Source organism: Taudactylus pleione, unplaced genomic scaffold, assembly GCF_031769625.1.
Source record: "Taudactylus pleione unplaced genomic scaffold, aTauple2 ptg000019l, whole genome shotgun sequence".
Classification (NCBI taxonomy): domain Eukaryota; kingdom Metazoa; phylum Chordata; class Amphibia; order Anura; family Myobatrachidae; genus Taudactylus; species Taudactylus pleione.
Window position 1 is genome coordinate 568,807 of NW_028284421.1, and position 21,969 is coordinate 590,775.

The 21,969-nt window shown below is 43.9% G+C and overlaps 1 protein-coding gene across 3 annotated transcripts in view; it reads right to left on the minus strand.

The window, feature by feature from the left end:
• The window catches only part of WDR72 (WD repeat domain 72), a 363,484-nt gene extending 361,437 nt beyond the window's left edge, over nt 1-2,047 (minus strand). For all 3 annotated transcript variants that reach the window (XR_015869431.1, XM_088443051.1, XM_088443041.1), the window contains exon 1: nt 1,995-2,047. The gene's annotated coding sequence lies outside the window, so the exon portion shown is untranslated. The remainder of the gene's footprint in view (nt 1-1,994) is intronic.
• Between the last annotated feature and the right edge of the window lie 19,922 nt (nt 2,048-21,969).

Below are 21,969 nucleotides of genomic sequence, written 5' to 3' on the forward strand. Positions count from 1 at the left end.
GACAATTCCATCTTGCACCTTTTTTTTTTCTTTGCATTATGTACTGTTTGGGGCCTAGTTTTTCAAACTGCCATCCTGTCTGCCACTGCAGTGTCACTCCTAGATGGACCACATGTTTGTGACGCCCACTCGTGTCGCTTAGCATAGTCATCCAGCTACCTCGGTTCAACCTTTTGGACATAAAAACACTATTGTGAGGTGTGAGGTGTTCAGAATAGACTGGAAATTAGTGGAAATGAAGGTTATTGAGGTTAATAATAGCATAGGAGCAGAAAAACCCACAAATTCTGTGATTTTAGCTGTTTTTATGCTTCTTTTAAAAAAAAAATACAGATCCAAAACACAAAACCCAGAACCCAAAACACGGAAGGGTGGTTTTGGCAAAACCAATCCAGATCCAAAACACGAAGATCGATCCAAAACCAAAACACGAAAAGTGGCCGGTGCACACCCCTAGCGTAAACACACTGATTCCGCGAAAACGGCAGAATCAGTGTGTTTTTCCCTCACGCGTGAGGCCAATTAGGCCGTTTTTACTTGGATTTTACCTTGCATCTCCATGAGGTGCGTGGTAAAGTCCAACTGCGGGGAATCCCCCCTTCTTGTATTGGATCAGCACGACAATTAATCGCAGGTGAACTCCTACGACTAATTGAATATGGCGCTTTGTGGGGCACTCTTCTACAAAAATATATACTTATAAAATATAACTTTTATTTTATTTATTTACAATAATTCCCAATATCTCTTTGCGCTACTCTGTTCTGTTCTCAAAATATTACTCAATTAGTCAAAGTTTGAGTCGAGTGGTGAGATCCACTGGATAAAGTGCCCAGGGCTATTCAATTAGAGACATGCAATCAACCCATGAGCAGCCCAGAGGCAGCAATTAGCACATTTTTCTGCTCGTACTTCTGAAAGATGCAAACAGAAATAAGCGCTAACTGCTGTTTCATGGCTGCTCGAGGGTTGATCATAGGTCTTTAACTGAATAGCTCTGGACATTTTACCAACAAGTAAAGACGACTAATTGCATATGCCCCTCAAATTAAAGATAGGGGCTATGTTAGCAAAATAGATATCTAGTTGGTGATATACAATCGCATGCATTGCAAACTTTTTTATACACAAAATTGTCAGTATTTACAATTGCATTACACTTAGGCACACATCACTAAAGACAGGAATAACTAGCATGCAATTTAGTAATTGCATGTTAAGCATAGAACTCGCACTTACTTTGTGTATGTGCATAAAAAATATTAAAAAGGTACAAGCAAATGCATTTATGCATCATGTTGTGTCTTACATACAATATATTTCACTGAGCATGTGCACAACTAGTGCCAATTTGAGCAGCAAGTATCTAACACTTGTTACTCATTAAGATCATTGCGAATCATGTCAGATTACATGCAACCACAGTTATGTAAGGTTGTGGACAAAAAGGGGAGTAGACCCACATTAAACATGTCTGAGCTGCACCCGTATGTAAATACATGCATAGCTCTGGGGTGAGTGATTATCTTTTATCTCAGTGCCTTTACTGTACTATACTTGAGAACCTGCTTTGCTATAATTCCACACAATAAAAAATCAAAGACATAATTAGAACAAGTAATTTTATGCCTAGAGCTACAAAGGATCAACATTAGGTCTACATATCTTTATGAATACATTATATAGTCAATTACAACAAAACCACATTTTTGAAACTTGTGCATCCAATTATTTACATTTAACACCATCACTGAAAAGAATATGGCAATAAAAACAGTACAATTATTGTGATATCCAAAGTGCTAGAAAGAAACAGCACATAAAAAACCAACCCCCCTAAAATAAAATAATATACATTTTTATAAGTATACAATAAAATAATGAATTTACAGTGAAGTATTAAGTAAATAGTCAAAGCACATTTATTGTCTGCAGTCTGATCTTTTGATAAGAAAGTGTTTTTTTACAATAAAAACATAATCGAGTGGTCAAACCTTATGAGATGTATCACAGCTCTTCTCTCATATTCTCTGTCTAGCTTTATGTTCTGAAAAAGAATAACCTGATGTTTAAGCTAGTAATGTTTTGGGTTACACTAGAATAAGAGCACCTATGTTTTAAGGATAAACACAAGAAGCATCAGACACACAACAAAGACACATAATTATAAAACATTAACTCTTCACATAGGACAAATTGTGACCGGCTTGTCAAAATATAAAATAGTACTTTGGACTATATTAATATTTATAGGGTTCTGACCATGGAATATTTCACAAATGTTATATCAAATACTTTGGAATTAAACAATGAAATTTTAATAACTTTTTGTTACTATACATGGCAAATTTGAATATACTTTCATTATTATTATTAACCACCTGATCTATTAGTGGTTTCCACTCCATGCCAGTTTGTGCATTTATTCAATGTGTTAATTTTAAAGAAGATAATCTTATTATTTCTTCAGTTACACACATAAGTTTGATGTTGTTTTTTTCGTGACTAAGGGCTCTATTTACTATAATCCGCATATTGAATGCAGATTGTAGTGTGATATTAACGACTGAGGCAATATCACAGGGATTTACTACAAATCCCTTGCAGGGACAGAGCTTGCGAGAAAACTCTGTCCCTGCGAATCTCATCCGCACACTAGTCACTGTATTTTCGGAAAAAATACTGTGACAAAGTGCCCACGCATGCGCCGACCGGCCGCCGCTGCTACCCCCCAGGTGCTAAGCCCCACCCCCATGATCGCAGACCCCCCCTCGAACTCCCCCCCTCCCTTAATTACACTTACCTGCATGATCCGGGCCTCTGGTGATGTCTTCCATGCCTCCGGTCAGGTGATCTCCCATACTGCACTGACGACCGGGCTGCAGTGCAGTATGGGAGACCAGCTGACCGGAGGGAGGACATCTCCCGGAGCCCCGGTCACCGGTCCATGGAGTCAGATAAGTTAATTTATTTTTTTTTGCAGTGATCAGCTTGCAGTCTGTGTAGACCACACAGCTGATTACTGGGACCGCCTTCCGGCTTTGCTCTCCCCGTTAGAGCAGAGTAGGAGTCCGGTATCCGGGGGAGACCCAGGTATTTTTTTCACAATTTATTTTTAGTAACTGCCAGACAGATCACATTTCCCATTATAATCATGGGAAATGCGATCTGATTACTAAAAATAAGTGATAATTAGGGGTTGGAGTAGAATTTTACGAATTCTACTCCAATTGCCCTAAACTATAGGTGATACTAAAATAATGTGAAAAGGGTGTGAAAACACCCTTTTTCACTTTATTTTAATAAAAATAATGTTAATAAATTGAGCCCTAAGGGCTTTATTCATCATGTTACCCTGATAATTAACATTCTAACTCAACGAGGGCCTGGAGTAATTCATCCTTGCTCCGGCGCGGAGACAGATTTTTCCCTGAAGCACTTCACTGCTTCTTTTGGAGCAGTGAAGATAGTGTGCCTGCGTGACCTACAGGTCACGCAAGCGCACAAAAGCCCGACATACAGCAGAAAGAGCTGGACAGGGGTGGAGGGATCCAAAAAGATCCCTCTTCGCAACCCGGGATTTCTTCCCATAGGGAATGAGAGGGTTGCGCGCCATGAACACGAGCAAACTCCATCTGAAGATGGCGAATACTCCCGCAGTTAAGCTCTGAAAATAGTATTTTCGGAGCTTGATGAATTCTGTCCCCATACTAGTATATGGGGACAGCGGGCCATTTCGGAAGTGAAAGGTAAGCAGGAGATATATGTAATATCTCCTGCTTTACCTTCTTGATGAATGGCCCGAAAACTTAATTTCTACAATGTTAATTTTCACCTGCTTTTGTTGAAATTAAGTGATGATGAATAGACCCCAATAAAATATTACTTTTGTAGAATAGAGGAAATAAATTTGTTATTCTATGTGTATTATAAAGGCAAAAATAGAAATAAAAGTGTTTAACCACTATTTTCCCAAGGTTACTTTAACACAATTAGTGCTGCTATAAATATTTATCCTAAAATAGCATTGTCTAGTTCTATACCTGTACAAGGTCTGGCACTATTATTACTATAATGTACCTACTGATATCCCTATAAGGCATAATAAATATATTACTTTGAGGCTTGTGTTATTCTTTCTGTTTATATATACAATTTCTTTACAGTGTCAGGCGGAAGAATGAGTACACTATAAACAAAGGGTGAGAAAGTATTTACTGTAAACATTGCAGTCATTAACTATTGAGTTATCTGAGAGCCATGTGTTGTCACTGCCCTGAATAGTATGTATTTGAAAATCTGTTAAAGTTAAATGAAAAAGTAATAAATATTATATTTTTCTCCTGATCCACAAGCTTATAATTTACAGAATAATGGGGGATTGAGGGGTAAATGTAATAGGCTTGCTGCATTGAGACATCAGCGAGTTCCGTGCGAAACTGCCTGATGTTGATTTTGCCTACTAAAAGACTGCTACTTTAAAACATCGGGCAGTTTCGCACGGGACTCGCCAATGTCTCAAAGCCGCAGCCTAATTCATTTACCCATGATACTTGAACTTTTTTAAGTTACATCAAACTTGTGAAAAGTAACAGCATTAACTGGAACTAGGAGTAGCACAAAGTTCCTTGCTATGACTGAAACAATATCTATTGATGTATTAGAAGAGTTATAGATAAAGCTTGCAACATGCTTATTTAGGAATATTTGTATAGATTTGAGTGCACTATTGCACTTGGCTATATAATATATCATATATAATGAGAACTCCATGCTTGTAACAGGAAGCCCTAACTTCAGCTTCCAATCCAGTTCTACTTAGCCCCCCCCCAAAAAAAATATACACACACACAGTCGCTGTGGGTCAGCACTGCTTTCAGATAAACCATATTATTGTATTGTCTTTTTAATTCATTAAATGCTTTTGTGCTGATATACTGTACTGTACTACACTATGATCTCCTACTGTCTTCTCTCTGAGAGCTAATCCTTGTGGAATTATTTGGAAGGAGGGGTCCAGTGTAGTCACCTATTAACTGATTCAGAAAAGCCTAAATTAATACATTTTTGGTACAGGGATCAATTGCATATTCTTTTATGGAGCACAATTGGATTGCTGTGAGATTACTGCACTAGGAGGCATCATTTTTTTTTTAAATAAAGATTCTATCAAGCTTAGTGTGGTTACTAGTGTGGTGCTGCCACTTCATATATTAAAAACCACCTAGGCAATTGAGGAAAAGATTCACTATGAAGGAGAGCATGGATATGCAATAGCGCTACTGGCTGCATGGTGCCATTCCAGGTACATATGCCATTCCAGGCACCCTGCAAGCCACATGCAGGGTCAGTGGAGTAAATTCATCCCAGACGCCCGGAGGCAAGTTATAATTTGGTGCCCCTCCCCCCCCCCATCACAGCCGCTGACACTGTAATGTAGCAAAGTGCATGCAGACAGGTTATAGATAGACGAAGGCAGCAGCTGATGGTCTGACATGGAGCTCTCCTCTAGTGTATGGTGGCTTCTCAGGTGCCCGGAAGGGGTGCCATGTATTGGGCAGCCGTGATGGTACACTCCGGGTACATAGTTACAGCCCTAAGTGGGGTGAATATGTTGTGGACAATGGAGGAGGTGCACCTTCAGAGCTGGAGCCCGACGGCAGGCACCTCCATTGTCTCCCATAGTTCTGCCCCTGTGCAGAGTGCCATGGGGCAGCAACGGAACCACCCCCAAGGCACTGTAAGACGGCACAGGTAACACATTCCTAGTTACGGCCCTGATTTTATTAGCAGGCTGGGGTGGAGAAGACACATTTATCTAGGAATTCCCAGGCTACTAACTGGGCACAATTTTCCTGCATAAAGACTGAATCAGCCATCTACCCAGTGGTGTGGAAACCTAGGGTATATTTACTACAGGGTGGGATTTTAGAAGTAGAGTTGTTGCCCATAGCAACCAATCAGATTGTAGCTATTATCTTCTAGAAGGTGCTAGATAAATGATAAGTAGAATCTGATGGGATGCTATGGGCAACATCTCCACTTCTAAAAACCCGCACTTTAGTAAATATACCCCCAAGCCTCATTCTATACCTTCAATACGACATTCTGCACTTTACAATTCTAGTTAGAAACTTATTTCTAGGTGCACACTGGGGCTGATTCAGACGCTCGCAAGCCGGTCGATGTTTACCCCCTGTGCAAGCGCTGCCTCCGGCGTGCGCATGCGCGAGACCCGGCCAGCGACGGGTGCTCCGTTGCTACGGGTCTCGCACCAAAACGGGGCGGTTGTCGATTGTGATTTACATCTCGCCCCGTTTTGGAGGCGGGCAGGGGGGGTGGCTGGACAAATGGAGGCGTTCCCGAGGGAACGCCTTCCATTTGTGGGCGGCCCTACTGACATTACTAGTGATGTCAGTAAGTGGACTTCCTGCTCTATTAGAGCAGGAAGTCCACTGGGGCTTGCGATGGACGAGACCCTACCACAAGGGTCTAGTCGCAAGTGCGATGGTCGCGATGATTGCGACCATCGTTACCATCACCTGGCCGCTCGAAAAAGCTGTGGGTGGTCACCCACAGCTTAGCAAGCGGCCAGGAGGCCGGCACAAAAAAAATGCCACCCTGATTCAGAGCGAGCGCTCTGAAAGAGCGTCCGGCTCTGAATCAGCGCCACTGAGCACTGTAAGAGCATCACACATTATTAAATGAAGTGACAATTTTCTATGCACATTTTCGACAAAGATCATCTGCAATTTTGCAATTGAGGGTACAGATTCAGGGTCTCATTCAGACCCGCTCGCGAGCGCAGGATGCTCGCAAGCGGGTCGATGTAACCCCAATGCCGGGGGCGTGGCTGCCAGACGGAGGCGTTCCCATGGGAACGCCTACCGTCTGGGTCCGGCCCCACTGACATCTGATAGAGCCAAAATCACTCCAGGGCTTGCGGCAGCGAGACCCTACCGCAGGGTCTCGTCGCAAGCCCGATAGTCGCGATGGTCTTGACCATCACGACCATCATCATGGATGCTCGCATAAGCTGTGGGTGGTAACCCACAGCTATGCGAGCGTCCAAAAGGCCGCACCACATTTAAATAGGACGGCCCTGATTCAAAGCGAGCACTCTGGTCAGAGCGGCCGGACGCTCTGACCAGAGCGCTCGCTCTGAATCAGGGCCCTCCTACCTGAAAATGGAGAGGCCTCTTGGACGCTCGCATAGCTGTGGGTGACCACCCACAGCTATAGCGAGCATCCATGATGATGGTCGCGATGGTCAAGACCATCGGGCTTGCGATGGACACCCTGTGGTAGGGTCTCGCTGCCGCAAGTCCTGGAGTGATTTTGGCTCTATCAGAGCCAAAATCACTCCCACTGACATCACTACTGATGTCAGTGGGGCCGGCTTCAGACGGTAGGCGTTCCCAAGGGAACGCCTACGTCTGGCAGCAACGCCCCCGGCACGCCCACCAAAGGGGGCGTGCTGTCAATCAACATCGACAGCACGCCCCCTTTGGTGCGAGACCCGGAGCGACGGCTACCCCGTCGCTAGCCGGGTCTCGCGCATGCGCACGACGGAGCTCCCTGCGTCGTGCGCATGCGCAGTAGGGCACCATCGACCCGCTTGCGAGCGTCCTGCTCTCATGAGCGGGTCTGAATCAGGCCCTCAGTTCCTATTATAAGGGAATTTCCAAGGACTGGTAAGTGGGCAACTACCTTGACATGATAATTAGATGCACTTGCTGAAATAAAGAAAAGCAATGCAGACAGCAGTTTATGTACTATTTTTTTTTTATTAACCTTGATATGTGTATAATCCCTCAGTGACGTCATTACTTCCATTCTAATAACTATTAGGTCAGCTGTGCATAATGTTTTGTTTTGGCAGTACTGTGATTCCGTGGCCCATTAAACACCCATCAAGCACATGCCTACTCACCATTCTTGGGAGCCATTACCGCAAACGAAACATCTGCTGTGATGAGCTCATAGCTGGTGCAGAATTATTGTGCATGGTGGAATCGGCTTTTTGCTCCATTGCATTGCAATGAAGCACCCCGTTAACTCATTCTTGATCCATAAAATGAAATCTAATTATTACTGTGCATAAGTAGGTGCACTGCGAAACCTATCCTTCTCTCCATCCAGATCACCCCCTCCTCTGCCTGTGCAAACTTGTACCTCTCCTGCTCCGTAAACCTGATCTGCACAGTGGATCAAAGCTACAGTATATTTGCAAAGTGAAACTGTCATTTTTCACTTAAATTACATAAATAAACCCCATTGTGTTTAGGTAGAACTTATACTTAATAATAAAATAAATAAAACTACTTACTTTACACTATTGGAGCTTGTGGGCCAAAGCCATTTTGTGCACCATGCCCATCACATTCCGTGGGATGTAGTTATGATCCAGACTGTCGGGATTCCGGTGCAGTAATCCCAACACCAGTCAGAATCCTGGCACCAGCACCCCGGCATCCGATAACCCAACATTAAGTATTGGGATTAGGCACTAGGTAGAGGGTTAGGGTTAGGCTGCGGGGGGGAGGGGGGGTTAGGTTTAGGCTGCGTGTAGGGTGGGTTAGGGGTAGGCATTGCTTACTTATGTAAGTTGTGTTGGGGTTGTAACCCAGTGGGGATGCCGGTGTTGGGATTCTCTGCGCCAGGATCCTGAATGCCAGCTTTCCGTACCCAACCCTGTTCTTTAACGATACCACTTTTACACAGGGCACTCTCTATTCTGTCATTTTAAAGGTCACAATGCAGGGTCATAAACTGAAGTCACTTGATGCTTCTCATTCTCTCAGTTGGTTTTTCTTTGATGAAAGACAGTTAATGGATGAATAACAGAAGGCATTTCAGCCCCCATGGGAAAGGAAGGGTTATTTTCCCCAGGCCAATTATTGTGTGGCAGGTGATGTTATGGGTAGGTTAGGTTTTATAGGCACAGATTGCCTGGTCTGAGGTCTCATCAAGAATTTAATTTCTACCCTCTCGTCTGCTATATATTTTTGGCAGAAAAGGACGTCAGTCAGTAGCCATCTTATCACGGCACTTTTTTATGTGCCCTTCAGGTACGCCTTGTTTGTGTTATTGGAAAGTGGAGTTGGACACCTATGTTTGGTTGTGTCAATGAACTGGCAGTTACACCCCCCATCGTAGGCCTGGTGAAAGTTCGTTTTAGCGAGTGGCTTTACTGTGATCTGGTCGCTCTTTTTTTACTACCATATGCTAACACATGTCTCTTGTGATTTTACTTATTAAGTGACAATTCTTTTCACTATTTGAACTGCTCTTGGACCATAGGCTGTGATCATCCATTACAGAGTTTAATGCACTCTGTGCAGTGAAATATCTATCTCTCAGACTCTGCCACCCATTGTGCCTAATGCTAAGCCTGGCACTAAGTTACGCACTATGGGCCTGATTCAGAGCCACTCGTAAGCGGCAGCTTGTTCGCTCCGAGCGATGTTTGGCCAACTGCGCATGCGTACGGATCGTTATACGCATGCGCGAACCAGTCAGTGCAGTCGAAATTCATGTGCTCGCAAAATAGCGAATGCCTGATAATTTGAGTGACAGAAAGAGGCGTATGTGGGTGGTAACAGGGGAAGGTGCTTGAAAACGGGGAGTGGAAATCCGAACGCAGGCGTGCTTAAAGGTCAAAACGGGCGTTTTATGGGTGTGCATAATTAAAACAGCAGCGTCATTGACCACGTCACTGGGTTATTTTATAGCCAGAACTGCTCGCAAAATTGTGGTAGCAAAAACCGACCACAAGAATAGCGAGCAGTTCATACCCTGGTCGATGTACTCGATTAATCTAATAAATAGCGGACATGACGAAGGATGCGAGCGGCCAGGGGGCGTTGTTTCCCAAAAAACGACCGCAAGTTTTGTTCGCTCGTTCAGACCTAGAGGCGTGAACAGACCGCAAACAGCAAACGGTTCATTTGAAAATCTACCCCTATTTTCTGGACGAGCGAGCGCTAATTGCCCTATATTTGCACAAGTACCCACTCGGGATTTAGAAATCATGGCAATCTGTAAGAACCAATTTCTGTTTAGATGTAATTGTCTTCTACATTTGTTGGGGATAGTTATTAGTAGGCCTGACATTTTGTACTATCAATAGCTCTATTATTCTTGCCACCATTGTCTTGAACAGTGTAAGCACTTATCAAACATCATATTATTATCAAACACTTCAATTTAAGCTATTATATGTTGAAAATGTATTTCTTTTCTCTTGAAAAAATAGGAAACTGTTAGATTGGCATTCCTAGGGCCATAATAGTGTGTCATTCACCATTATTATTACTGCAAGTCTGCTGTCCCTCGGTTTCTAAAAAGTGATTTCACGCAGGGTTGTCTTAAAAGCAGTGTGGGCCGTGGGCAAAGCAATGCACTGGGACCCCTACCCACCCATTCACGGGAAAAAAATGCAAATGCTCAATAAAATTAAACCCTCCTGCATGCCCATCGGACCTCCCACACATGCAGAGAGACTATGTCTGACTGGTCTGAAGCCGACGGATGAAGTGAAACTGGGACTGAGGTGAGTACTCGTCACCGGGGGGGGGGGGGGGGGGGGGATGGGGCTAGATCAGAGTACAGTGCAGCAGTGGCTGGCTTATAAAATATCACAAATTTACCAACTGGCCGCGGCTGCAGGGGGGCATGTTGGCAGGCCCCTACAGGGTTTGGGCCGTTGGGCAACTGCCCAACAAGCCCAATGGAAGAGGTGGCCCTGATTTCACGTCTCTTATTCCATAAAAGTGACAACTGGTGACAGATCTTCTAGTGAATAAACCAAATTCATTGTATTTATTCAGACAAGCACACTGCACACGTCCTCAGCTTACATGTGAAAGCTAAAACCATGTGCCATAATTATAAAAAGTTATCAGACTGGGGGAGAGATGTATCAAATCTTGGAGAGAGGTAAAGTGGAGAAACATAAAGTACCAGCTAATCAGCTTCTGTCATTTTAGAGGCTGTATTTGAAAAATGACCGTTAGAAGCTGATTGGTTGTTACTTTATCTCTCTCCAAGGCTTAATACATATCCCCCCATATCTCTTTTCACTTTATCTCTCTCTAAGTTTTTATACATCTCCCCCTCTCAGACAGCACAAATGTATGCAGCGAAGGGAAACAACTAGAAGACCTGGATAAGATAATGTTATCATATTTTTAAGTGTTGCTGATAACGTATAGGGGATACTGCCAGAAGAATTATGGACCACTGCCAAAATATAATGCTGGGCCCACCTCTTTGTGGATGTATCAAAAAGTCTCAAGACTCTCCCCCTTTCTTCTTAGGAAGTCTAAAGTTACTCCCTATGTGATCAGTGGCAACACTAGAGTTGGTCAAGGGGGCATGGCCTTCTGGTGCAGACCCGTTTCATAACTCTGGGGGGATGCTCAGTACTCCTGGAGATGCTGGGCTGCCCCCAGAGATTTTCCCTGCACTGCCGGCTCCTCCTCAGTGATCGGAAGCCAGGCACTGCACAATAACATCACCGTGCAGCGCCAGGCTCCCAGTCACTGACAAGGCAACATTTTGGTGTCACGAGGATGACACCTGGTGCGGTCCACACCTCCCACATCTTTTTAATAATATTGCAAAATCTCTTTGAATGGGACATACATAAGTACAGTAGTGTAATTGCCGTGTTCTTATGACGGTATAACCGATACATTAACGAGAAGCACGCACACCTTTCAATGATACGGAAAGGATGGATTATTATTCACTAATTGTGGGGTTACAGTATGTGTTTACTAGTATAATATTTTGAAAGGTAGACACATTTTATTATCATTATTATTATTATTGTTATTATTATTATCATTATTATTATGCTTCCCTCACTGCTCCCTCCCTAATGCCAGCGGGTGGGTGGAGTGCACAAGGATAGATGGTTGTGAAAACCTTCTTGGCCTAGTGGTAGTGTGTTGGTTTTACATTGCCAAAGTACAGGGTACAAATCCCAATATTATTAATCATGATTCCTCAATATAATGTTTTTTTTTTTTTTTTAAAGTACGCACCAATCAAGTTTCAGACGCACATATGTGTCGAGGATCCGGAACTGAAACGCACCCTCAGTTTTAATTAAGACCACATGAGTTCCTGTTCAATAATGTTGCAGTACTTTATTAACGGTACTACATTGCTCCACAACTCCCCCGCACCCTGCAATGACACACCCATACAGCCATCGGGGGCATGGGCTTGAGCGTCGGGTTTCAGACGCATCCTCAGCGTCAGGGGTTCAGCCAGGTCAGATCCTCTCACATGCGGTGGGTCCATGCGCACCAATCGAGTTTTAGACGCACATATAGATTTTGAGGTCCAGAGATTCAAAAAGGTATCAGACGCACCTACTGTATAGCATGTGGGGATAGAGGGGCACACAAAGCTTTTAATGAGGTGAGTTGTCCCTAAACCATAACCCAAGCCATAAAGAAAATATACCTGGAGGAGTGGGTGTAATGCAGCGACCGTATCGCATTCCTGAGGCACAGCAACAAGCTATCCGGCAAGAAGAAAGTCCTGTCCCTGTACTTCTCGCTATACCACTCGGATGTCGCACTGGCTCTTTGACGGATAATTTGTCTGCATGGCAGTGGAAAAGAGTAGAACCCGGTGTCCACAAGAAAAGAAGGATGGCTGCTTCTCTGCCAGGACACACCAAGTTCAGGGGGTATATAGAATACACACCTGGAAAGGTGGTTCGAAAGGCTGAATGGTCTCAGCTGTCGCAAAAGAAAAAGTTTGGAAAAGCAATAGGGGGGGTGTGTGGTAAGAGGAGTTGTCTCTCACCTGAATTGCCCACATTCTGGTGGAATCATCTCCCTCCAAGGGAGGCTGGAGTGAAACCTGTGCGTTCTGCATTAGCAGTGGAGGTGTGGAATTTTAGGTCTTCACATTTACACAGACCCAGCTGGAATAATCCCTGGAGCACAGGGAGAGTTTAAAACTCTCACACACCTGGTGCTCGTTGCCCTGATGCTGAGAAGCAGCCAGAAAGTAGGGACACAGTGATATAGTGCCAGGATCGAAGGGCTATGCTGGGAGAGCATGCCCAAATTGTGGCTGCAAGCCACTGCTGAATGATTAGCACAAGGAGTGCTGAGACTTTTATGTTGGTTTGTTTATTTTATGTTATGTGCCTGTATATGTGCAGGCCTAAACTCACGTATGCTAAGGTGCAGTGTTTGCTGCTATTAAAAAGCCCCTGCTTTACCAAAAATACCTGCCTGTCTGGAATCCTCATTTCAATATCCTGTGTTACTATATATATATATTTATAATTTTATATATATATATATAATCTATACACACACAGTATTTATGACTGCCTTATTATATCCATGGTTCCCTGAGCAAATCAGGATAGTGTTTGCGCATGAAAAGGGTTCATGGCAACAATACATTGGGCAATGCAATGTCCCCCATGGATCTGTTTTCAGCAGAATCAATCTGTTTTGTGCCAAGGTGTAATCAATGAGATTTTATTTTGAGTATGGTTGCAATCCTGTTTGCCCACTTTAACTCATACTGTATATGGAAAAGAGCACTTAAAGTATACTTTGTATACCACATGCAGAACTAGAAGTCAACATAACAAGCACATCACAGTACAGTACCTCACAAGGCATGTGTAAAATACAGATAGATCCTGTGTTACATGATTCAAGCAGAGGCTAGTAGCATGCCAAACTCTGTAAAATCAGAATTTATTAATGGTGGTGATAGGAGACCTAAAACTTAGTCTGTGTTGCCCGGGTTGAAGACTGGACCCTGAAGCCTTTATTTGTTTTCATTGTCCTCACCTATAACCCCATTCTATTGATCCTGAAAAGAACCCCACTGTTTGCTAACATGCATGCAAACAGTGGCATAACTACTGTGGGTGCAAGGGGTGTGGCTGCTATTGTGCTTTGTGCCCCGCTGCTCCCCCTGTACCCAGTCACGCACACAAGGTGGGCCAATCCAGTCAAGGCCACTGAGTGGTCCCGGGTGGCAGCGGTGTTGTTTTGGTGCCAGCCCACTAGCTGATTACAGCTGGCACACCGGCAGACAGACATGGAAAGGCAGCGCTGCCGATGCGAGACAAACAGAGCTCGCGGACTAGCAGCCAATCAGCAGTGGCAGCTCCTGATTGGCTGCTGGTCCCGCTAGTTCCGTATGGATCGCAAACAGCACCAGATTCAAATTGCGCCAGCACTATCTGTCCATATCTGCCGCTGCCTGCTGGTGCACCAGCTGTAATTACAGCTAGCGGCCCGACCCCAAATCCACATGTGCTGGCTGCTGATGGCACACAAGCGGAGTGGAGAGGCTGCTGGAGGGACACAGGTAGATGAGTTACTGGGGGGGGCATAATGTTTAAGGGGCACTAGTATAGTGTGGAATAATGTGTTATATGGGGCACTACTACTATGTGGCATAATCTGTAATGCATTACTGTGTGGTATAGTGTGCAGGGGGCATTACTGTGTAGTGTAAGGGGCATTACTTTGTAGCATAATGTATAAGGGGCACTACTACTGTGTGACATATTGTGTATAAAGGGTACTACTGTGTGGCATAACTTTAATGGGCTGTTTATGGCATAACATGAATGGGCTCTGTGTGGGGGCAAATGTATATTTTTTTTTACCTCTGGGGGGGTTTAAGATCTTGCAATTTGGCCCTCAAAGTTCTACTTACGCCCTTGCATGCAAACACAGGGGGCTGACTAATATATATGGTCACTTTAAAAAGGACTCTGGATTTAAAATGAACTTGCATGAGTCATTAAGTTTGACACTTTACTCAGATTGTAAGGTTAAAAGGATACTTTTCTAGCTTTCACACAGGTGTTTGGCAGACTGCCAATTGCCACTTACAGTAAGTCAGCCTCAGAATATGTGTAATTTAATATATAGGTAGTGTGTGACAGTGTTTGGCTCTGACAAAGTTCAAACCTATGCAAAAGCCTAATCCTGGTCAAACTACACCACCATGCCACATTTGGTGGAGCTAGGTCCAAAACTCTGGCCGTGCATAAAGGACAGACAGGCAGACACGGTCTCGCTTATTATATAGATACGCAATGAATTAGCTCTTTCATACCTTCCTGCAGTATATGTTTAAAAATTAAGCGATGTAGTCAGGAAGCCGACGATCTAAATGCTGACCGCCGGCTTCCCGACTGTCAAATTCATCCCGGCAAGGAACTAATGTCATTAGACCTACGCCGGGAGCCTGACGCCTGGCATAAAGAACGAAGGTAAACCGGGCGCGGAAAGCCATGGGGGGGAGGGTTAGGTGTCAGGGCTCCCGGGGTGACTTAGGGTTAGGCACTCCCTCGGGAGACTTAGATTTAGGCTGCGGGAACGGGGGGGTTAGGTTTAGGCACTTAGAGGGGGGTTAGGGTTAGGCACCCCTAAGGGAGGGTTAGGGGGGAAAATAGGGTTGGTTATACTTACCTTATTAGCGATCGGGATCTTCACCCCTGCCGGGCTTCAGCTGTCAGGATTTGAATGTGGCCGGCGGTAATACATACTACACCTAAAATTAATAATATTGTAAAATCATGGAAAAGTTTATTTACTGTTTGTTTTTTTCTCTATAATGAACCTAACAAAATAAAAACTATTTCAATCTTCTACCAACAATAGCCCTATATTCAGGGCCAGATCATAGGCGAGGCGGTCAACAAGGGGCCACCACACAAATATTGCCCGGAACCTGGCCACTTTGGACTCTCCCTGGCAGGCTCCCAACAGAATTACTAAGCATACTGCTGCATTCACTGATGGTGGACCCGACAGGGTCCATGACTGATTATGAAAGCCCTGCCACCTTGCTGTCATAATACAGAGATTCGCTGGTGTACGGGTAGTGGGCGGGACCTAATGCTGTGAAGTGCCCGTCCCCATCAGAATGCTGCTGCAGCTGCAACAGGTACTGTGTGCGTGCTCGCTGTCCCCTCCTCTCTCTCTCTCTTTATATATATAAATGTATCTATGTATCTATCTATAGCTCTATCTATGGGCTCTATTTACTAACTAATTTTTGCACTAAAAATATTCAGCACTAGTGCTTGCCACAATTTGTTTTTTAAATCCAGAATTCATAATTGAGGAGCTCGCCGTCAGTCGCTAGTGGTAGAAAACCTGGCAGCGCTGTTTCTCTCTTTAAACAGCGCTGCCGAATGAAGTTGATTTTTTCATGTGTGAACTGGCGTAGTCCAGCAGATCAGACGCCGAGGAGATCTGGGAGAGGAACTATACTGTTTGTGCGGACTGATGATGATTCCCTTATCTGTCCCTGGCTGCCTCCCCTCTAAGGTAAATGAACTGTAATGGCATCCAGTTATCAGCATCAGTCCACAGAAACAAGTCTGGCCTCTCTTGTGTACTGGGCGAAGGAGGTCTGCTGATGCACTGCATTCTGGGTAGACCCAGATGCCGGGTCAGACAAGCGGGAGCATAGCGCTCGTCAGCGCAAGATAACAACTGCAGTAGGACAGAGAAATCATGTCCGCTAAGCTGCCGGGTCGGTTCCCTGCAGTATTGCTGACATGATGCAGTACGCTGCAGCCTTGCCTGTCAGTGGAGAGTCCAGAGGCAAGGTAATGGGCATAGTAGTCGCATGCGTGAGGCCGCCACAACTTAGTTGCCCCAGGGCCCCCACAAGCCTTATTCCGGCCCTGCCTATATTTAAATGTAAAATAAAAGCGAGATTAGAGTACAGTATTTAAAAAAATAAATTCTTGCTTTATTAATTGACACATAGCAAACTTTATCATTGTCTGGTAACTAGGGTTATAGCTCTGCCCAGTCACAAAATGGTTAACACAAGGTTTTAGTACCTCAATGACCTCGCTGCATAGGTTTATCATGAATATTTGTTTTCATTCTAACAAAGTGAATCTTATGTTGTTGTTGTTTTGTGAGGACAGAATTTACCTTCTTGGTAACATATTGCTCAAAATATATTTGTATTTTAAATAAAAGTATCCAAGAAAGAATATGGGGGAAAAACATTTTTGTAATACTCAAAGGTCATCGTTGTATAAATAGGTAATCTGCATTAATTTACCTGACAGTTTGGATAATTTCTTTTCCCAAGCCGATAGATACTATTTGTTTATGTATTTATTTTTTCCTTTTCTAATCAATAAGCAGCAATCTCCAGAATAGCCACTCATGGTGATTAGTTATGGCACACAAGTGCTTTCAGATGTAGAGCTAAACCCAGTAATATTTGTGGCCATCCCCCAATATTAAATATTTGCGGCAATAAGGAATTTTTATTTGCAGGGTGTTTTGGGGGGATATTCTGGAAAAATAATTTTATAAATAGGTTCCATAGTGTTAAGAGTGCTAAAATCACTCAGTGCTGAAAAATAGTAGTGTATTACATGCAACATTTTGAAGCCTCTGACATTTAGGGGTATATTTACTATAGTGCAGGTTTTTAAAAGTGGAAATGTTACCCAGAGCAACCAATGAGATTCTACTTAACATATATTTAGCACCTTTTGACGATAATAGCTAGAATCCGATTGGTTGCTATGGTCAACATCTCCACTTCTACAAACCTGCACTTTAGTAAATATATCCCTTATACTTAAATTAATTACTTATACCTCTTTCACACATTGAGCAAAAATCCAGGTTTTTGTTATGTGTGAATGCAAACAACGTGGGACGAAGTCCCAGGTCCACAACCCTGCTCTTTACCAGTGTCAGGCTGAGACACAGGAGTTTGCCGGGTTGATAGACAGTGGCAAACGCAGGATTTCTAGAGGGGGGTTTCCAAATGCTTGATTTTAGAGTGAGTGTGGCCAGTCAATGAATACGGCACTTATCCAGCTTTAATATGCATCATACAAAGAATATTGTGTGTCATAATTCCAGCATATACAGGAGCAGCGATCACAGTAAGCCATTAGATATGGTAGTAGAGCCATCCTTCCTGAGCAGAATGTTTTTTTCAGATGTGGGCATCATTCCAGAGTATTGGGGCAAGTCCAGGAGTCTGGGGTAGCAGCAGAAGAACCTAGCACTGCCCTGGACATACATGTACATATTGGTCTCCTTATGTACTGGATAGTGTATTATTATACAGTATTAATAATTAATCCTATTGATGGTCTATAGCAGTGCACCCCTAACAGTGCATGTTTTCCACATCTCCTAGTTGGTGCACAGGTATATTTATTACTGGCTGACACATTTTAAAAGATCCACAGGTGGTGCTAATCATTTCATTTGTGATACTGAGAAGAACATGCAGCACTAGTAACATTCTATTATATTACTATTTCTATTGTGGTCATAATGTGTTCTGGGGAGGGGGGTTTCCAGGCAGACGGAAACCCCCCCTGCATTTGCCTATGATAGACCTGGCAATTTCCCAAATCTTAAGTCTGAAATGGGTATTATATGCAACATTTTCTGAACATGCATTCGGGTATGACAGTGGATGAGCATTCCCCATTCACTTCCAAGTGACAGCACAGAGCAATTGATGAACACAGTAGTGCTTTTATTTCAGGTGGATAAGTGTAGCATGCAAAGTGCTTTTTCATGCACTTTTGAATCCCTTTTGTAACATTTATTAAGAACACAAATTTTGCCTTTAAGAACATTGCTGTATTATAAGCGACTGGCAAAATCACAGAAAGTCTGCAATTTCAAAACCCGCAGTTCAATACATTTACCCTCAGATGTCGCAGATGGGTCTTTTGTATCATTAAGGTATACTGTATGCTTATATGTGTCATGCGATGATGAGTATAACACACTAGCACAACAAATGCCACCACAATTTCTCTCCAGACAATGAAGACACTTCCCAATCATGCTTTCATGTTATGACACATGCTTTAGAAACTACGGAGAGCTGTAGATCTTAAGCACTACAATTAGTAGCTAACATCATGGTTGACAGATGTCAGCACACTGAGAAATGAAACAACATTAACTCACATTACCTCAACCCAAGCATGTCAGGGAGTGAGAATTTATTGTATTATCTTATGCATAATACTGTAAAATATTGTGGTGGAAAAGCTAAATTTCATGTCAGAAAAGGCTATTATTTTGTAAAGATAAACTACATGCTTGCAGCACCTTCACACACTTCTAGATATTTAGGAATTTGGCAGATTAAATCATTCTTTTGATTACAGCAGGTGTCATATAACAAATTGGTGAAGGACAAACAGGATGAGCTATGTCCTGTGTGCTTGTATTTAGGTAACAGAGTACAACTACTTATTTATGGCACGGTTTGATATGTTAGAGTGGCACAACCACTAAATAACTCCCAAAGATTACACCAATCTAGGCATAGCCGTCAAAGTGAAATAAAGGATTGTTTGAAGACAGAGAGGCTGAAATCATACGATAACTATACAATTTATAAATACAGGAACATTAACAAATTAGATACAGAACTGATTAGCAGAGTTATATTAATAAATCATCATACAAAGTAGTATGGGGTAAATTAATCAAGATCTCAACACAGAGGGTAAGTGGCAGTGAAACATTTTTTTTCAAAAGCAGGATAGAATAACGTACAATAGGTTTAAATTGGGATCATGCAATGCATTTAGGGCCCTATTTATCAATAATATTTTTACTAAAATAATGTGAAAATGAGTGTACTGTATTCACACCCTTTTTACAGTATTTTAGTTTCACCTAAATGTATGAAAGGGCAATGGAGTGTTTTTTGACTCCAAGCTGTTAAATTCACACATTTTTAGTAAGCAGATCGTATTTCCCATCCCTTTAATGCGAAATGCGATCTACTTCAAATGTGCTAAAGAGAATTGTGAAAAAATGCAGGGGGGGAACCCTGTGATAATAACGCCACCTGGTAGGGACATGCAGTCAGGGTAGGCGGAGCCTCCCCTGTCATACTCCTGAGATTTGATATAAAAATTATTAGAATAATACAAAGAAAATATTTATAACTTAGAAACATCATCTTTGTTTATTGTAATAATTTTTATAGTTAACACTCTCCAGCTTTGTGGGGTATGCAGTTATGAGCTCGGCAGCTGCATGGCCGCCGGTTTCAACCAAGACACTACAATCCCGGAAGGGGATTTAACATAGGCATTGAAATACCAACGCCTATGTTAATCCCGATGCCGGGACCCCGACAGGACGCCGAACTGATCGTCCAGCGCTGGAGTAAGTAGCGATGTAGCCGGGGATGGGGGGGTTAGGTTTAAGGACCACCCGGGGGGAGTTAGGGTTAGGGTAGGGAAAGGGGGGGTTAGGTTTAGGCACTAGGGGGAGGTTAGAGTTAGGGATCCCCCCCGGGAGGGTTAGGTTTAGGAGGTTAGAGTTAGGGACCCCCTGGGAGGGTTAGGTTTAGGGTGCAGGGAGGAGTGGTTAGGGTTAGGCACTAGGGGGGGAGGTTAGGCACCCCTAAAAGAGGGTTAGGGTTGGAGGCAGTGGCGTAACTATAAATTTTGCTCCCCCATGCCAAAAAAGTTTCAGGCCCCCGCCCAAAGATCAAATACACCCAAAGACGACATTTAAGGTGTGTGGTTACATGATACAGCAAAGTGCCTTACACATTATGACACACTAAGTAATGCCACTTATAACACAGTGTGCCACACCGGTATGCCCCTTACAACACATTATGCCACACAGCAATGCCCCTTACACATGCCATACAAGAATGCCACGTATAACACATAATGACATACAGTAAAGCCCTTCTAACAAATTTATGCCCTCCTGTAATGCCCCTATTTCACATTATGCCACACTGTAATGCCACATACAACACATTAAGCCACACAGTAATGCCCCTTACACATTATGCCACACAGTAATGCCCCTAATAGCACATTGTGCACACAGTAATGCCAAATACACATTATGCCAAACAGTAATGCCCATTACATCCCACCCTGACAGATCTACTTCACCAACCCTCCTCTCTGCTCCTGCCAGTCTGTCACCTCAGCTCAAGACAGGTTGCACAGTTTTTATGTCCGTGTAGAACCAGATTTTTGGGAACATGGGCCCTGATTCAGAGCCAGACGCTCTGACCAGAGCGCTCGCTCTGAATCAGGGCCCACCTCCATTAATATGGAGCGTCCTCCTGGACGCTCGTATAGCTGTGGGTCACCACCCACAGCATATACGAGCGTGCAAAATGATGGTCGCGTTGGTCTTGACCATCGCGACCATCGGAACTGAGAGTAAAAGCCTGCGGTTGAGTTTCTCAACCGCAAGGCCAGGAGTGATTTTGGCTCTATCAGAGCCCAAATCACTCCCACTGACATCACTAGTGATGTCAGTGGGGCCGGCTTCAGACGCTAGTCGTTCCCTTGGGAACGCCTCTGTCTGGCAGGCACGTCCCCGGCACGCCCACCACAGGGGGCGTGCTGTCAGTCACCATCGACAGCACACCCCCTTCGCTCGTTGGGTCTCGCGCACGCGCACGACGGAGCTCCCTCCGTCGTGCGCATGCGCAGTGGGGAACATCGACCCACTTGCGAGCGTACTGCCGCTTGCGAGTGGGTCTGAATGACCCCCATAGTTTATAACCTGTAAACTGTGTTTCATGTTAGTGCCCCTTATACAGTGCCCCCTGTAGTTGTGCCCCAAAATGCAATGCCCCCTATACTAGTGCCCCTTATGCAATGTCCCCTGTAGTAGTGCCCATTATGCAGGGCCCCCTGTAGTTGTACCCATTAAAGTAGTGCCCCCTGTAGTTGTGCCAATATGCAATGCCCCCTATACTAGTGCCCCTTATGCAATGTCCCCTGTAGTAGTGCCCATTATGCAGGGCCCCCTGTAATTGTGCCCATTAAAGTAGTGCCCCCTGTAGTTGTGCCCATATGCAGTGCCCCTTGTAGTTGTGCCCCTTCAAGTAGTGCCCCCTGTAGTTGTGCCCCTTCTAGTAGTGACCCCTGTAGTTGTGCCC